General features: G+C 37.1%; 1 long non-coding RNA gene across 1 annotated transcript; it reads right to left on the bottom strand.

The window, feature by feature from the left end:
• Positions 1 to 107: 107 nt before the first annotated feature.
• On the bottom strand, positions 108 to 1,993 carry LOC113477725. Its single transcript, XR_003397951.1, has 3 exons — positions 1,885 to 1,993; positions 733 to 891; positions 108 to 216 (listed from the first exon to the last, which is right to left on the bottom strand). It is a non-coding gene; the product is annotated as an uncharacterized LOC113477725 (long non-coding RNA).
• Between the last annotated feature and the right edge of the window lie 16,327 nt (positions 1,994 to 18,320).

Here is an 18,320-nt window from a genome sequence, read left to right as displayed (position 1 = left end):
CACTCAGTTTAGAATAAAACAATCTGTGGAATAAATGGCACAAGTAAGGTAAAAATTTTAGTACCTTTACACAAGTTGAAAGAGGTGGCACACCCGAATCTGTAGCAGTGACCAGCATGGAGTAATATAGGGGAACAGTCTGTTTGGATAAGTCTCTTGTTAATGTGAGTACTCCTGTGGCACTGGAAAGACTGAAGAGACCTTCTGAGTTTCCACCTGAAGACAGAAAAACAAGTGTTGGAGATGTTCAACAGAGCCAGCAGAGACAAGTGACTGAATTATACACCCAGGATTTAAGAGACATGGGTTGAAATCCTAACCTGCGTATGCATTTTGGAGGAAGACACCTGGCCTCTCCTGATTCTGTGTCTAGGTCACAGAATCATTTGGGCTGGAAGGGCCCTTTGTGAGGCCTCTAGTCCAACCTCTGAGCTCAAAGCAGGGTCATGAATTAATTCAGAGCAGGTTGCTCAAGGCTTTGATTCCTCAGGTGCTGAAAACCTCCAAGGACAGCCTCTCTGGGCAAGCTGTTCCAGTGCTTAGTTATCCTCACAGAACACTTTTTTTTTCCCCCCTTATATCCTTTTTTTCCCCTTTATATCCAGTCAGAACCTGCCATTTCAGTTGATGACCATTATTCTCTCATTTTCTTGTCATGCAGCTTCGTTTAGCAGTATGAAAGTGCCCCAGCAATAAAGGCCCATAAGACTTTTTTTTTTTTTTTTAACATACCTGAAATATTGTAGAAAATGCCTTCATCATAACCCTTGCTTTCATCTCTTGCATTGATATCTACTACCAGTGTACCAGCTGTAGAGTTGTCTAGAAGGATCTGGTAGTAGGAGGGCTTGTCAAATATGGGTCCTTCTTCATTAACATCCTCCACAGTAACTAAGAAAAGAAGGTCCGTGTCTGAGTGTAAACATGAGTTTTGCCTAAATGCTTACGTTTTTTCAACTGACATAAACCAGCACAGCTCCTCTTAATTGAGTTGGAGCTCTTTCAGTTTAAACCAGATGGCGACCTTGTTTTCTTTACTTCAAAATGCTTGTCTGTGTGGATTAAATTATTTACTGCTTAAGCAACAGTTTCCTACAGTGGCTGTGCTTCTGGCTAGCATGCTGTCACTACTCTCTGTCAGGAATAATATCACCTCACTGTTCTGTTGGGCTCCCTTCTGTGTCCATACTCATCTGGTATCTCCAGCCTTTGGCTTAGACTGCAAGCACTGTGAGACAGGATTGCTTAGTTGTGTATTTATGCATGACATGGCACAATTGGGTCATGGTCCACAATTAATGAAGCTGTCTGTATCTAACATGAATAATGCAGAACAAGTAATAAATAAAGCAATACTTCCAGCCATACTGATCAAAAGAAGGGCTGACCAAAAACTAGGATACCAACTTCACAGAAATTTTTTATGTTGTGTAGAGAAAATAAAGATAGAAATTATTTTTGGTGTTAAGGAAACAGAATGACAGCAATCAAGTATTTTAACAAAACTAAAAATTGTTGTTGACTTTGGTTTTTTACCACCTTAGAAGCAGGCTTTCTGTAAACAATCTGAAAAAGAACTGAATTATGGTTTTGGAAAACTTTTCAATCAAAATGGCCATAAGTACTCAAAAAATGCCATAGAAAAATTTGTGAATACATTGAAATAAGTAATCTGGTGTGAAACATCTTCATTTTTGACAAGCCGAACACTTTTTGAGAAAAATTTCATCTGGCTATAGTGAAAAGGTCCTATCATCATTTCTGCTAACTTACTTTAGCAGACTGTATTACTACTGCAGGCTATCTTTATACCTCACAATTACACTTGTTAAAATATTTCCTAAGGGAGATGAAGGCAGACTTCCTGTGGTAAAGTAGACCTACCTGTAATGTTTGCTGTGTCCTGGAGATATGGCTCTCCTGGGTTGAAAGCTTTTAGAATAAATATATACTGGGAATGACGTTCATAGTCCAGAGGTTGAAGAGTTGTAATATTCCCAGAAAGTTCTCCAACATGAAATAAAGAAGTCTCTCCAATTATGGTGTAATGAATAATGGCATTGTACCCTACATCTTCATCTGTGGCTGCTGCACTCAAAATCTAAATGACAGGAAAAAAAAAAAAAACAACAAAAACCAAACACCAAACCACCGGGTTTAGAGCTGAATGGTAAAACATACACACAAGAGTGGTATTTAACTATATAGTGTTTACTGACTGAATTACTCATCTGGCCATTAATTGCATTGCTAGAATACTGACACAGCTGGTAACGACTGACAGATTCTTAGGTGGGACCTCTTTGATACCTCAGAACCGTTAGTTCACATCTGCAAGGCAGATGTGGAGCTAGAAATGGATAAAATGGGAGAAGACAGGGAATCTTCAGAACAGGGAGATGCTGGATATATGCATAACACCTACAGCATCTTTAAAACATCTTGCCTGTAGGTCCTCTGAAAACTAGATCTGTGCAGTGTGGCATCACTGCTGGGGGCAGGAGGGAAAGGGGGAGCGGCACAAAGAGAGCTTTAGGAAGGGTCAGTGGGACAGGCACTCCACTGTCATATAAAATGAACATGCTGTGTGATTTTACACTCCACCAAGTCAAAAAATATGTTCAATCAATGCACAATCATCATAGATTACCACTGCTTCCAAGTTTACATAAAGAAAACAACTGCAGAACAGCCTGTTTATCCTTAATGCCACCTACCACATGTGGGAGCTCGTTCTCTTTTACAGTCACGGCATATGATTTCTGGGGGAACACTGGTGGGTTGTCATTCACATCTTCTACAGTGATGTTTAGAACTAAGCTTGCAGACTGCAAGGGTTTGCCAGAATCAGTGGCCTGTGAAGAAACAACTTGTCATTAAATGCAGCCTTACACTGATACAAACTTATTTTACCAGCTCAATTTTGTTCCACAAATTGTGACACTCTGTCTCAGAAGACTTTCTTCCAGATAAGTTATTACCCAGCAACAATGGTCTCGCCCTGCACTTGATTAGGTGTTGCATGTCTTCCTGCAGCTGGTATCCTCATCATATCACACGCTCTGCCTCATTTCATGAACAATTAATTAATCAGAAGCTCAAGCCTAGATCCAGATCAAATGTGCCGTGTGATCAGATGTGGCACTAATCAACATTAAACCACAGTTATACAGGTGCATATCTGTGATGTGGCGTTTAAAAGAATAAGGAAATCCATTGCATTTTGAGGGTTTGAAGTGTCTATAACGCAAGCTGTGAAGAGTACCTAGTACGTGGCAAATTCACAGTGGCTTTTACATTGCAGATGCTTGACATAGAAAAGTTCTAATCTATAGGTACATACACATAATTTTCAATTTGTCTTAAAAAGTGTCCACTTTCATTAATTCCAAAATCTTCAGAAGACACTGTTCAATGTTTGGTATGTTTCCTTGCTGCCCTGAATATGTTCCACAGGTTCCTTGACCTGTTAAATTATTTGTTAGCAGTAAAGATCTCCTTAAAATAGATTTGTACGTGATGGCCAGTGCTGGAACACTTCTTCATATACGCATAATAATTTATCTGATTAATAGTAGTAAAAATCAGTGAAATCAGATAGAATCTTTTTTTTTTTTTTTTTAGCTTGGAAATCTATAATTCAGGTATTTTAAAAAAAGGTCTAAGTATATATATTTCGAAAAATGAAAAAATAAGGGTAAGGGACAAACAATGTGGATTGGCAAAGTCGTAAAAGCAGTACAGCACTACAGCAGCTGCATGGTCTAAAATGGACTCAGGAATGCTTTGCAGATTTCACGGTAAGCCATCATGTGACTATGACCTTTAAGATCTGATGTTCTTGGGTCATTTATTCACATTACACAGCAGAAAAACTCTGGGGGCAAAATCTAACAAACAATAGAAATCCCTTAAATAATTCTAGTGGAATTCACTAAGATTAAGTGGTTTTCTTGTGAAGATTCGGTATTTTCTCTTTTTATGTTGAGAATTTTGTGAATTTGCACCAAACGTCAACTTACTATTATTTCCAATTTATAACTGTCCATCATCTCTCTGTCTAAGGATTTTTTGGTCATCAGCTTGCCCGTAGAACTGTTAATATGGAACATTCCAGCAAAATCATCTTGCAGAGAGTAGCTTATAAGTGCATTAACTCCTACATCCAGATCGGTAGCAGAAAATACGCCCAAGTCTGGGCTAGCTGCATTCTCAGGAGCTGATAGTTTAGTCTGAATCAATGTTGAGAAAACTGGAGGATTGTCATTGATGTCATTAACTCTCACAGTAACCTGTATTTAAAAAAAGACCAAAAAAGAAGACAGAAAAAAAAAAAAAAAGACACACACATTTGAGCTGTAGAAACAGTATCCAAAGGAGAATTTTGATTTATTTTAGTCTATGAAAGCCTACAGGTAAAATCCCCAAACAAACAAACGCACACCCCCCAAAAAAGAGAGATACATAACAACTTCAGTGTTTTTCATCATCTGAGCATTTTCACAACTTCAGCATCTCAGTATTTTTATTGTTTTTATTCTCAACTGCTACAAGTGAGATAACATATGCTTTAACTAGAAAAAATGAGCAGGATTAATAATCTGGGGCTTTGGGGCTCGTCTGCCTCATGTATTTGACAGAACTATGCACAGAATCAGTTTTGATGTTAATCAGTTTCTCTGGTTATGGGTTATTCACAGAAGTGGGTTATTCACCGAGGAAGTGGTGCTATTTGTGAAGTTGACAATAGTTCAGGATGGCAATATCTCCTTGGGGAAATTAAATAAAAGACTCTCAAAATCCTCATGCTTGCATAACAGATGACATTTATCTGAATATTAGGGACATGGTTTAGTGGTTGACTTGTCAGTGCTAGGTTAATGGTTGGACTCAAGGATCTTAAATGCCTTTTCCAACCCAAACAATTATATGATTCTATGATATTGCTTGGGTTTTAAATATTTTTTTTAATATTTTGTATTCCTTTTTAAAAAAATATTTTAAAGTGCAGTATACTGTACCAAAGCAACAGCTGTATTGGGTGGCACCACAGAATCAACAGCTTCTACAATGATGCTGTATAGGTCGTCTTCTTCTCGATCTAGCCCAGCAAGAGCCACAATGTCTCCTTGGTCACTAATAGAGAACTTGTCACTATGAGATTTCAGAGAGTACCCCACTTGTACAGCTATGCTTCCAGTCAGAGCCTTCACTGAGCCAACAGCAGTCCCTGACGGTTCATTTTCTTGAATGCTGAACTCGTAGCTGAAGCTATCAAAAGTCAGTCCGAAGCTAGTGTCATTTACCAGCAAATAGAGAGTAACAGGGGCTAATGAGAGAAAACAAATTAAAATAGTGAAGTTGCTGCTAAAATCATCATGATCTGTGCTCTGTTTCCCTAAATTTTTGAGGATCTAATAGAAAATGACAGAAACCTACATGTAGGAAAGAGGAATGAGAAAGAAAGAAAAAAATTAATAATGACTAATACATCATACATAAAACATGATGCCTTTTTTGCCTAACTAATGTTCCAGAATAACCCCGCTTCACTGATCACAGCAGTGTTGCTTCAGTGTGACAGGAGAGCAAGGATCACCAATTTCAAGTTGATGCAGGTGTTCCCCACGTTTTAAAAAATCTTACACTAAATGGCTTTGTAACAAAAGAAAAGGGATATACCTAAAGCCATAAGCCTTCAAATTCTGTTGTGGCCACTCATCCTATTTTAAGAATATCAGCTGTTTCTCCCATTCATGATCAACCAAAGCTAACCCCTAAAAATACATGAAAATACCAGTGACTGCTTATTTTTTGAAAGAGCAGAAACGTGTTTGAGGGTTATTTACCAGTTTCTAATTTGTTTAAATGTTCCTAATTCTAAGAAAATAAAGGAAAACTGAAAAAAGAAACACACATTATCAGTATTATTTTAATACATCTTTTTTAGAGTGGCTACTACTATGAAGTCCTGGGTTTTGTACCATAAGCACCACTGCAAGAAATACAAAAAATGTATTTCTAACCAGGTTTACTATACCAAGCTTTCTGTTAATATGAGCAGCTGGGAGAATAACAAAGACTAAAAATCAAATATTCATAATTGCTGAGACATAACATAGATTCTAGCCCTAATTCACTTGACTCGATGGCAATGGTATTAATTTCAAATTTCAATGTTTGCAAAGGTTCCGTGTATGTGGGAAGGAAAAAAAAAGAAAAAAAAAGAAAAAAAAAAAGAGAGAGAACTTGAAAAGACATCATTTACCTTTTGATGTAAGCTGAGGAACTCCATGATCAGTAGCAATAACTATCAGTGTAACAACTCTGTCAGCTGTGATATGGTCCAAGTTACTTCTGAGGGTGATTTCTCCAGTGCTGTTATTTATGCGGAAATCGTCAGAATGGTTCATGAGGCTAATGAAAGAGAAATCAGTAGAACATTCATATTAATGATTTTGGAAGTACCATCTACTTACTGTTACTTCTGTAACAAACACTCAACAAACAGTATTTGCTTATTTATAAAGAACGGCTAAAGCAACAGATTTCAATTGCTGTGTCACTAGACTTAATATCTTGGCCTTTTTATTTCCAAGTATGTCTTCCATCATGAAAAAGACAGCATTCACGCCTTCAGTTCCCATTACACCCCAAGCCTTTGATCTTCCCACAAATAGAAGGCAGATTTTGCACACTCAGCTGCATATTCAGCAGTATAAGAAATCCAGGTGACATTCATCTGACAACTGCAGACTTGCTGATTCCTGCAAACTCCCACAGATAACTGGATTGCTCACAAGAAAAAGTAATGTTTTAAGGTAGAATGCTATCTTATAATCAAAAAATACTCCCTTTCAAGCCAGTAGTTTTAAACTATTTATTTACTGACACATTTTACTGACTCATTCATCTGTCTTTCTCAACCTATACTTTTCACATCGAAGTTTCCTGGTATTTTCCATGATATATGACTCATACAGAAAACTTTCTTGATTAATGTTTTTATGCATAGTGCATTAGAAAGTTGGTATTTCTGAATCTCCTCCTCCCAGCAAAGAGAAGATGTGTGAAAAGATGGTCCTTCTCAGAGATTCATTTACATCCCAGTCAGAAACTCCAACAGACTATTCAAAGTTTTAGAAATTCAAACTAATCTTAGCTTTCAGTTTGTGCTGCTAAGTTTATAATTTGATTGCATCCTGTTTCTTATGGCATAATCATGATTTGATAAGCTCTAAACCACAGAATAACGACTGTCCTTTTCCCTAAGTTTAAAAATCATTGCTGATTATAGAGTTTGCAAAATATCTATGAACAGGTGTTATCTTCTTATGACCAATAAAAATACTTTGTGAGAAATAAAAATATCCTTGTTTTCTTTAACGAAGGTACTTACTAGCCCCACAGGAATTTACCTGTACGAAATAACAGAATTGTTCCCAACGTCAAGGTCAGTAGCAGACACGGATAGTACAGACACTCCTTCTTTTGCTGTTGCTACATGTACATTGGCTGAGTATTGTGCTTTTGTAAACCGAGGAGGGTTATCATTCACATCTAATACTTGAATGCTGACATGTGTGAAGTTCTGGCGCGTGACAGGAAAAAAAAACATCATTCAGAAAATGCACAGGTGCTTAAATTTATTAATAAAATGAAGGTATAAATAAAGAATAATCTATTACCTGCCTTTGAGGCACTCCATTATCAGATACCACCAACAGCAGCTCATACTTCTCTTTAGTTTCTCGATCTACATAGCCGTTAACCAAAATGATTCCATCCTAGAGAAGGTGATACAGGTCAACACACAGTTCATTTTGATAACTCTTGTACACAGAGTTCTCTAAAGAGATGAGGGATTGAAATCTAGACTCCTTTGGAGAAATAGAATCCCAATTCCAGGCAACATTTGACCAGTATTTCTCTTTTTTTGGACACAGACTTATATTTCCAGACTACAGAGCACATGCTGGTTTTGATGTGTACTACTCTCTTAACCTGATGCGTCTTACTATGTCAGCTAACTTCACGAAAAGCAGTATCTAAATATCATTTGCACTATATCCAGACCCTTACCTGTTGGATGCTGTATGGGTTATCCCCATCCTCAGCTGATAAGTGATAAGTAATTCGTGCATTCTCTCCCTCATCCAAATCGGTAGCAGTCACACGTCCAACTCTAGCAGGAGCACCCAACATATAATCTCCCTCCAGAACTGAAAAACTGTATGGCTGCATCTGAAACTCAGGGTTATTATCATTGACATCCAGAACAGTGATGTGGAACAAGGCACTTGAATTAAGCCCATTTGTTAAAGCATCAACTGCCCATACCTGCCAAAGTAAGAAACGAAAGTGGAGTTTTACTTGACTGTATTGTATTGCCATTTTAACCATCTGATGAAGATACAAAAAAGGGTTTGAGGGAATGAAGTAGAAATGAGACAAAGCTGCAGAGTCTGCCCCCAAATTTACTTGTAAAGTGAATCCAGGTGTAGTCTCCCTGTCCAGTTCTGTGTCATTCCCTAATGAAAGTATTCCTGGGATATCCACCGTAAACAAAGTACTGTTAGAAATAAAGCGCCCCTGAGAAAAGCCAGCCTGAAAAAGAGAACATTGTTCATTTAAGATTAAAATGATGAATACTTAAGTTAAAAAAATAATCTTAATAATATTTGACATTTCTATAGAACTTTTCATTACAGAAGTACAAGTGCTTTGCAGGGTTTAATAAATGAAACCTTGCATCCTCAGCTACAGGAATAATCTACTTCTCTAGTAAATAGAAATGGGTAGGTGGACTGCCTTGGGCTTCCCTATTTGGGGAATTCTCTCCTTAAAGCTCTCTAAGACCAATCCCCATGATGCGAGGAGCAGCAACACACAGTTCAGTGCAGTCTGAACTGGGAGAAACATTTATGCTTCTTTAAAACTGACACGAGTAAGAATATTATAGCAAATCAGAAATCTCTCCCTGCAAACCAGCTTTGCAGTGCCATGGCTACATAGGAAATTTCTTTATAAAACAAAGGCAGGAAGAAGCAACTTTTTTTAAAGCAGAGTGAAAGTGAAATTTCCTACTAAAGAAGAAACTATACTGGCTTTATAAATTACCTTTCCCCCTGACTAAGCTGATACTAAAGGCAAGTTAATTGCATTACATAAATGCACTAACACATATTCTAGGAGTTACTGAGAAATTGGGTGTGAATTACCAAGCAAGTTACCAAGCAGTATTAAACTAGAATTGATTATTTTGACATAATAAGCAATAAGACAGAACTTAAAAAAAAAAAATTTCTGTTCTTTATCTGGTGTGACATACATGCATTCATCTCATATGCATGTGCACGGAAACAAACATTTTCTGTGCTGGATTACACATGTACAGGGAGAGAAGTGATCCCTAGCTTCTCTGCTATAGCCAGTAAACTATTTTGGACAAGATCTTAACTTCCTTACTTAAGGAAGTTTTGTTGCTGGCTCCATAGAAAAGAAGATGAAGCTTTTGCAACCCAAAGTGTACTCACTGCCAACCATTTAAGAAAACTCCCTTTGCCCATCTACTACTATTCTCTTTTGCAGATTAATAGATGAAACAGTGTAATTTTGATTTATCAGGGTGAGATTAATTCGGTACCTACCTCATCCCTGTCAGTAAGACTGAATGTGTAGATAGGAGTACCCTTTTGTAGGTTTTCAAGCACAAATACATTATAAGCTGCTTGATTAAATTCTGGTGGGTTATCGTTGACATCTAGTACACGCACAACAACAAGTGTTGTGGCACTTAGACTTGGCTCCCCTCCATCTGATGCCTCCACTTCTACTTTAAATTCATTTATGGTTTCATAATCCAGCTGCTGGCTCAGGCTGAGCTGGCCCGTGGTCAAATTGACAAGAAAGACCGGCGAGGAGCTTGGAGGTTGCTGGCTAACAATTCTGTACTTCACAATGGCATTGGCCCCAGCATCCAAATCAGTAGCAGATACAGTCAGCAGTGCCCTTCCAGGCACTTCATTTTCAGGGACGCTCACTTCATATGTACTTGACAAGAAGACTGGAGGGTTGTCATTCACATCCCCAACAATGACTGTCAAATTGAGAGCTGTAGACAGCATGGGTTGGCCTTGGTCTCTGGCAAGCACTGTTAAGTTATAGAAGCCTTTTTTTTCTCTGTCCAGTTCAGTTTCCACCAAAATTAATCCCGAGGTGTCAATATCCATTTTTCCTTCACCGCCTTTCAGAGTATAAACCACTAAGGCATTAAAGCCCTCATCCACATCTGTAGCTAACACACTGGTAACACTAGTCCCAGCTGGCACGTTCTCCAGAACGGTAACGGTAGTGTTGGTTGTACCAAACACAGGACTGTTATCATTGACATCTGTAACTTTGATAAACACTGTGGCGTAGTCAGTAGCATTTCCATCCGACAAGGAAATATTTAATACGTAATTATGCTGGGATTCATAGTCCAGTTTGGTTTTTGTCGAGATGATTCCACTGGCATTGATGTCAAACATAGCAGATTCCGTCAGTACTTGAAATGTAACTGGTATGTGGGGATTTAAAGACTCATACTCTACCTGTGTGAGATACAGCTTGTTATCCACAAATGAATTAAAACCAATAAATCACTGTCTAAAAAATGACAATTGATTTTAACTATCCCCAAACTAATTTTATTAATTTTATCCATTAAAAAAGTAAAAATCAAACCACAATATACATAAAAATACATCTGGAGAGGCCTACCTTTTACTGAAGCATCACTAATGCAGAAATATGAATACATATAATAAAAACAATAGACTAATCTTTAACCTTTGGTTCTGCCTTTCTTAATTTTTTACCTTTTTTTTTTTTTCTTTTTTAGATAAGTTAACTCAGGGATTCAATAAATCACAAAACTAAAAAACATTAGCTTCTCACTGCTTCAGTATCAGACCTCCATCTGTGTTCAGAACCGCCTCTGAGAAGGAGCTATCACAGTGCATTCTGGTGGCCTGCTTATCTGAGTATTTTTTGATCAAAATGAGGAGCAAGTTCTAGAGCCTTCTTTGAAAATGTCTTTATGACAGTTCTCTGATGGGAAGTCTCCATTTCCTAACTATATCATGTCACAAGGTTTTAGGTTTATCACCAACAGAGGAGTGAGCATCACTTCTCCTAGCCTTTGGGCAGCTATAGGTTTTGGAGAAAACCCAAAGTCAACAAAGGGCTAAGCATGGAAGTTTACTTTCTCAAGCATTTCTGGGGTTTATTTGGTTTGGTTTGAGGAGGGGGGGATGGTTGTGGGATTTTGTTGTTGTTGTTGTTTTGGTTAGGTTTTTTAATGTTAAATGGTAGCACATGCTGTTTAAAGGTTCGCAATGGAAGGAACAGGTTTCATCTGAGGGGTGTAGTCAGCATGCAATCTGTGTGAAATTTGAGACACAGAAAACACAACATCTAGTTAACTGTAACTCAGGAGGATAGAGACATCTAGAACACATATATTACAGGATTTTCTTAGAGCTGTCATGTCCTATACAAGTAACAGAATAAAGTTGTTCTTACTCTTGCTACTTCAGCAGGACTGACTAGCTCTTCCTCCACAGACACATTATATGTTTTCTGAATAAACCGTGGTCTGGAATCTCCAACTGCAAAGATTTGTACAGGCACTGATGAACTTCTTGGAATCATCCCACCTGCAAGCAAAAGAAAATAATCTCCCAGCAGATGCACAAAATACCTTCTGCCTTTAAAAAAAAAAAAAAAAAAAAAAGTGTGCTTTGCCACTGGTACTGATTTTTTTGTTTTGTTTTTAATCCTTGCTGCTACTATTACGGTTGTGCTGAGAGATCCTAACCAAGATGAGAGTTTCATGTATTGAGTGTTACACTTGCAATATACGAACCTGAACACATACAACAATCTTAGCACAGACAGACAAAGGATGGACCGATGAATCGCTTTTGTAACTATATTTCCCCCAGTATCCATTTTATCTGTGCCACAGCCATAAATTTGAGGACACAGAGCTCATATTGACCAAATGAGGGGAAGACTGCGAGGCTGAAAAACGCTTTGCATGCTCATGCTACCAGGAGTGGGATATCATTCCTAGGTTACATTTATCTCCATCCTTATTCAGATCATGAATGTTCACTGAGCTCTCTGTTATTCTTTTATAACAAAGAAACCCTCAATAAATATGGCTAAAGAAATTACATTTGTGCTGGTATATCCTCAGAATGGCTTCAGCATCTCCAGTTTAGTTTTTCAATATGCACATGGATATGAAAATGAAGACCAAGTTACTCATTACATTTTACTTTCCTTTTACTCTCTGTTGACTCATAACTGAGTTATAGATTTCTAGCCTGTGCCTGAACCTCTGTATTCTATGCTGTGAAACATCAGTCAATAATTAACTTAAGGAAGGTGTGAGATGTATGTTATTTTGCACATTCTTCCCATAGCCATAAAAAAACCTGCTTAGATTTGATATAACAGCATCAGCAGGAAGCAGAGTTTTACCAGAGATGCAGCAATTACTTTGGATGAATAAGATTTCTTCTAATGTTCAACAAATAAGAGCTGATAAAAATATATGGTGTTTTTAAAATAGTCTGGGAACCTATTTTGACACAATTCCTTCAAGTTAAAAAAAACCAAAAACCCCGACCCAAACCAAACCCCATCACTGGGAATAGCTGTGTTGACTTGTACTAAAAACTTCTCTTACCATCCGTAGCTGTTACCCACAAGACAAAGTTCTTAAGCTGGTTGACTCCTAATGGGATTACTGTTTTTAAACTGATTTGTCCTGTGGATGTATCCAATTCAAAGTATCCATCTTCATTGCCACCAGCTAAGATAAAGCTTATCTCTCCATTTAGACCATCATCTGGATCATCAGCAGCAACCTGGATGAAAAAAAAAAAAAAAGTACTCTAGTTTCTCATGCTGTTATCAAGTAACACAGAATTGCTTATTCTTGTGTAGTTTGCAGAGAAAATCATTCAGGCAACAGATAATTAGGAATTAGTTGTGGGGTTTTTTTTACCCTCTCATTTATAGTAAATGTCTAGATAAGGTCTGGTTAATTTTATATATATAAAAATCAGCTAAATATAGCCACAGTGAAATCTGGTTATACCTTTAATGACTGACTGGCTACTTTATGAGTCCTGGGTTAAACCTCAGCAAGAACATTTGCTCTCTGACGCACACACAATATCATTCCAGCAGTGACAGAGAAATCCTGCCCCTGTGGAACTCAGGTGACTGACAACAAGGTCTGTATCTCAGAAAGCTTGTTTCATAGCAATTCCAAAGTCACTGGAGGTAGATTGTTCAAGAGACCACATCAGGAGCCATTCAATCAGTACACCTGGGTATGAGTTTTGGTAATGACTCCCTGTATATCTCAGCTCCTGAAGTGATTCTTACCTTGGTTTCCTGTTTTATTTGGTTAACTGGTTTACTATCTTACAAAAAATTGTATCATCATATCTAAAAATTATCCACAATGCTTCAGCATTCAGCAGCCTTTCAAAAATTTTTACAATTATTTAATTTCTGGACTCTAACAACATTTAGTTTTCATTAAACGCCTTACAACTAAATCCCAAAATCTCATTTCTGTCTTACAGTTGTGGAATTCAGGATGCTGCATCTAAGATCAAGAAGAAAAATCCTTTATCATTTGTTCCCTGAGCTGGGATATGATTAGAGCATCCAGGGTGCTGTGATTATGGAAGATCAACAGGTGTAAGCTTTTAAATCAAAGGTGGATTGTTTCTGAACTCAGAGGAGTTCAAAAAAGATCCCATATTCAATAGGGCCACTACGTAAGTTTAATCAAGGACTCACGCATACATTCAACTCATAAAAATGTCAGTTTTACTTAGTACTTTCAGTACCTGAAGAATGGACATTCCTGCAGTCATGTTGATGAAAATCTCTTGTTGATATGGCGTGCCTCTAAAGGTTGGGCTGTTGTCATTTTCATCTAGCAACAATATGTTGATTGTAGAGTGTACCTCATCGTAAGGTGACAAATGGTCTCGAGCAGTCACCTTGAAAAATGATGCAGTAGAATGAATGCTTTGTTCAAATGCACGTTCTATCAGTAGTAAGAAGCACAAACAACAATTACAAGCTGAGTAAACTCTATCATTAGTGGTATTTCCCTCCAGATAGCTCTAAAGCAAAAGTCTGGATTTGATTCTTCAAATAAGCTGCTGATCCATATCAGAGAGTCAGCTGCTTGTCGGTACAAATCAGGTATCAGCTGTTTGCCTCGGGTTGCCCTGGAAAGGAGTAGGCTTATTTTTAATACCTGTAGGGGAATAGATGGTATTCTCTCCCTGTCCAACAGCATGGAGTTCCTCACAGTTAGGATCCCAGCTTGACTTAGCTGGAAGGGACTGTCAGCTGGAGCAAGAATGAATGTTCCCTGGAAACCTCCCTGCAAACAGTAATAGTATTTGTTATCAAATAGGACGATCACTGAGCTGTTCCCTAGGATGTTACCATACTTCTTGCTTTCCACGTGGAGAGCATTTAATTTTCTGGTTTAATTGAGGTTACAGTTCCCAAAAAAAGGGAGGGGAGCAAACAACATGGAAGAAATATATCATGTAGGCTGAGGGTAACTTGCAGCTTTGTGCCCATTTCGCACTTCTGCACTTTCATATCTTGGACCTTATGCAAACCAGAGAAGTTTCAGAGACGGACAAAATTTATTCTTTGCTGCAGTACTCTACCTCTTAAAGAAGTGAAATTGTTTGTTTTGCCTAAGCATATTTAGGCAGTCAGAAAAAAATTAATCTATAGCACTATTCACTATACCCGTATAATGCAAATGCATTTTATATTATATTTTGGAAGTGCAGTATTTGTAGCAGCCATAACGAGATTGTCATTTTACCTCGTCTTTGTCATTAGCTGTTACTTGAAGAACTTCCATCCCACTTGGGGAATTTTCTAGAATTGAGACATTGTAGCTTGATTGTGACAATACTGGATGATTGTCATTCACATCTTCAATAGTAACCAGAACTACTGCATCAGCTGTTTTGAAAATACTGTCTTGCTGAGTTGCCTAAAAAACAGAGTTTGTAGCTGTAAATTCCATGCCCTGATAACAATGAGCAATTCCAGCTTAACACAAGGACATGAGATGACTGCATATATATTCAGTGAATGAAGTTTTCCTTTATTTTGCATTTTAAATGTCAGGATGGAGCCTTGATACCAACTGCCCTTTAACATTACTATGAGAAATACTAGTAACAGCAACATGGATTCACATATTATTTTATGAAATTGAGACTCAATATTAACACACTGAACTCTAAAACAATCACTACCTGAATGCTCACGACAAGATACGGACATTCTTCTCTGTCAACTGCAGTCTTTACTTCCAACACTCCGGTGTCTCGATTGATGACAAAGGTGTCATTATAGGCCAGGGGTTTCACTGAAAAGCAACAAATTGCAACGGGTTAATGACAATGAACCAGAACAGTAAGCCTGATCTGTCCTTTTTATGAGCGTTATCTTCTCAGCCATAGCAAAAATGAACAGACATTTCAGGTAAGAGGCTTTTTTTTTTTTTTTAAAACACACCATCCTCTCCTCAAAACAATTATTTGGAAACTTCCTCACACTTCAAGGCTCTCAAATTAAGCATCTCATGAGCTTTTAGCAATTCTGTCAGGAGGAGGAAAAGCTCTTGATGGAACTGATCTCTCTAGATGGTCCTGAATGGAAGTCTGATCAAATGGAAGCCTCTAAACTGATTTACAGCTTGAATCAGGAATTGTTAATTGAAGGAAGGTTAAGAACACCTAAACATTTTAAAAATAGTTGGACCCTGCTATAATAACTGGAATAAGGCCAGTTTAGGTTGTGAAGTGAACTGTAATGAAGATGGATGCAGTCAAGACATCCAACTGTACACTGCACTTCCCTATTCTCTTCAGTAATACAGACATCATAAACTACTGTGTGAATGTCTAGTAGAAAATAAAGGCTCTTACCTCGTTTTATGCTGTAAACTACTTTCTCATTTATACCTGTGTCTCCATCTTTAGCCAATATGTTCTCTGGGAGAATAGTCAGAGGACCCAACTGGAAAACATATATTAATACGATCAACTTGAAAAAAATACATATAAACTTAAAATTGTTTATTAATTAAATCGCAATTTTGATTCAAGAAACAAGAAACATGTATTTAATCACTGGGATGCGGAAAAAATTCTCTCTCTGCCATACATGCTTTACAGAAGAATACGATGACCAAAAATACTTGATGAATATGCTGTGTTTGAGAAACACCAGACTATGAAGCAGTAATCACTGATGGAATTCATGTTAAGTACATTGAATATTTCAGTTCCATTCCTCTCCTGGAAAACTATATGCAAATCTACAGTGCAGCCCTAATAAAAACAGTAATTTGTTTAAAAGATTTTAGAAGATCGTAAATTATACCTTTAAGACAATTAAAGATGAACTAGTAAGAGAGACACCAAAGGTGTAATACCAAAAGCATGTGTGGTTTAAAATATGTTAACGTGAAGATAATGATAAAGAAATAGGGATAATAAAGAAGAGAATTAAATGTTTTAATTTCAGGGGATTACTCTGGTAATACGACACTGTGGTTTGGTGTTTTTTTTTTTTATTGGACAATACATAAAGAAGCCAGACTTAAGCAAATACATTCCACCTAGAGGTTTCCACCCTATGTAGAAAACAAATATTACAATATAATATAAACAACAGTTTACTGTTCAGATTCTTATTTTACTTACCTGATTGTAAGGAAGTATGAAGGAATGATACTATTTAAAACTGCAGCAAACTCCAGGAATGATGGGCAGTCAGCTGCCCTTCCAAGTTTACAGTAAAAGCCCTGTTACCACACCTGTTTAGCTCTTTTTTTTTTTTTTCCTTTTTTTTTCTTTTTTTTTTTTTTTCTTCATTGTCTTATTTCCTCCAAACACAAAAGGATCTGTTGTGGCAGAAATTTTTATGCTTCATATAATATGTGGTTTGCTTACCTGGTAAACTACAGTTGATAACCTTACAATTCACCAGTTAGCACAAAAACAAAGCAGCCCTCCATCTTAAGCTGCTCAGTAATGAAGAATCCTTGAAAGAAAAGCACTGAGGGCAGGAATAACCAATTTACATCTGCAGCATTCATTGCAAAGCTTTTACCTGGTTTTCCCTGATTTTTCCATTGTAAACTGATTGACTGAAATAGGGGTTCAATGTATCATAATCTTGTACATTAATTAGTAATGATACAGTATCACTGTTGCTTCCAATTCTTTCCTGCATCCAAGAGAAGGAAGAAAAAAGAAACACTGGGATGAAAGAGCCATTTCTCAGAGAAAAAGAGCAAAATATTATTTTATGTGCTTTTGTAGTGTCTAAGCATTTTTAACCCGAGATCTCTCACATGATCAGATTTTTCCATTTCTAGAAATCCAATTCTAGGAATAAAACAATCAAAAGGTAATTGTTCTTAGTTATTAATTTTATATCAAGCAGGTGTCACACATTAGCTCGTAGAATGTAGTAACAGTACATTTGATGCAACTGTGCTATTTGCTATATACCACAACCAATGCAGCAAAATTACTTCTTTTTAGTTCTAAAAGGATTTGAAGGCACATACATATTCAAATCTCAAAAAGGGCACACAAAAACCTGCAGGTGGTAAGATGCAGTAAAAATGGGATAGATCCACCTGGATGAATAAGTGAATATGTGTAAGAATAGTGGAAAATAAATATGTACAATATACATACTTAAAGAAATACACACAGAGAGAAACTTGAGCTGATAGTTGAGGGGAGACAAACAATGGCTCAAATATTAAGAATGTGCTACTTTGTATGAAGTATAAGCCAAGATGCAGACACGACTTTTGGCTTGGGAACTCCCTAAATTGTAAATTTGTAGAAACTGAGCTGTTATAACAATGGAAGTATCACTGTAGAACTATTGTGGTTCTCATTCTTATAATTTATATCATACCTTTGCTTGGACTGTTAAATTGAAAAGGTTGATCTTGTTGTAATCCAGTGTTTTATTCACCATGATGTTTCCATCTCCTTCCCTTATATAAAAGTAATCAGAGTTTGGACCCTATTAAAAGAATAAATCACATATTTTACATGATTAACAATGAAACACATTTTCCTTTCTCTTACCACCTTTACTATTGGACTATTCTTCACAAAGGACCAGCAATCTTTCAAACACCACCACTGTAAAGGTAAATGCTGATCCTC

Source organism: Athene cunicularia, assembly GCF_003259725.1.
Source record: "Athene cunicularia isolate RWA chromosome 3 unlocalized genomic scaffold, athCun1 chr3_part1, whole genome shotgun sequence".
Taxonomy (NCBI): Eukaryota; Metazoa; Chordata; class Aves; order Strigiformes; family Strigidae; genus Athene; species Athene cunicularia.
The sequence above is the reverse complement of the archived record's forward strand: the minus strand, read 5'-3'. Positions and strand labels throughout refer to the sequence as shown.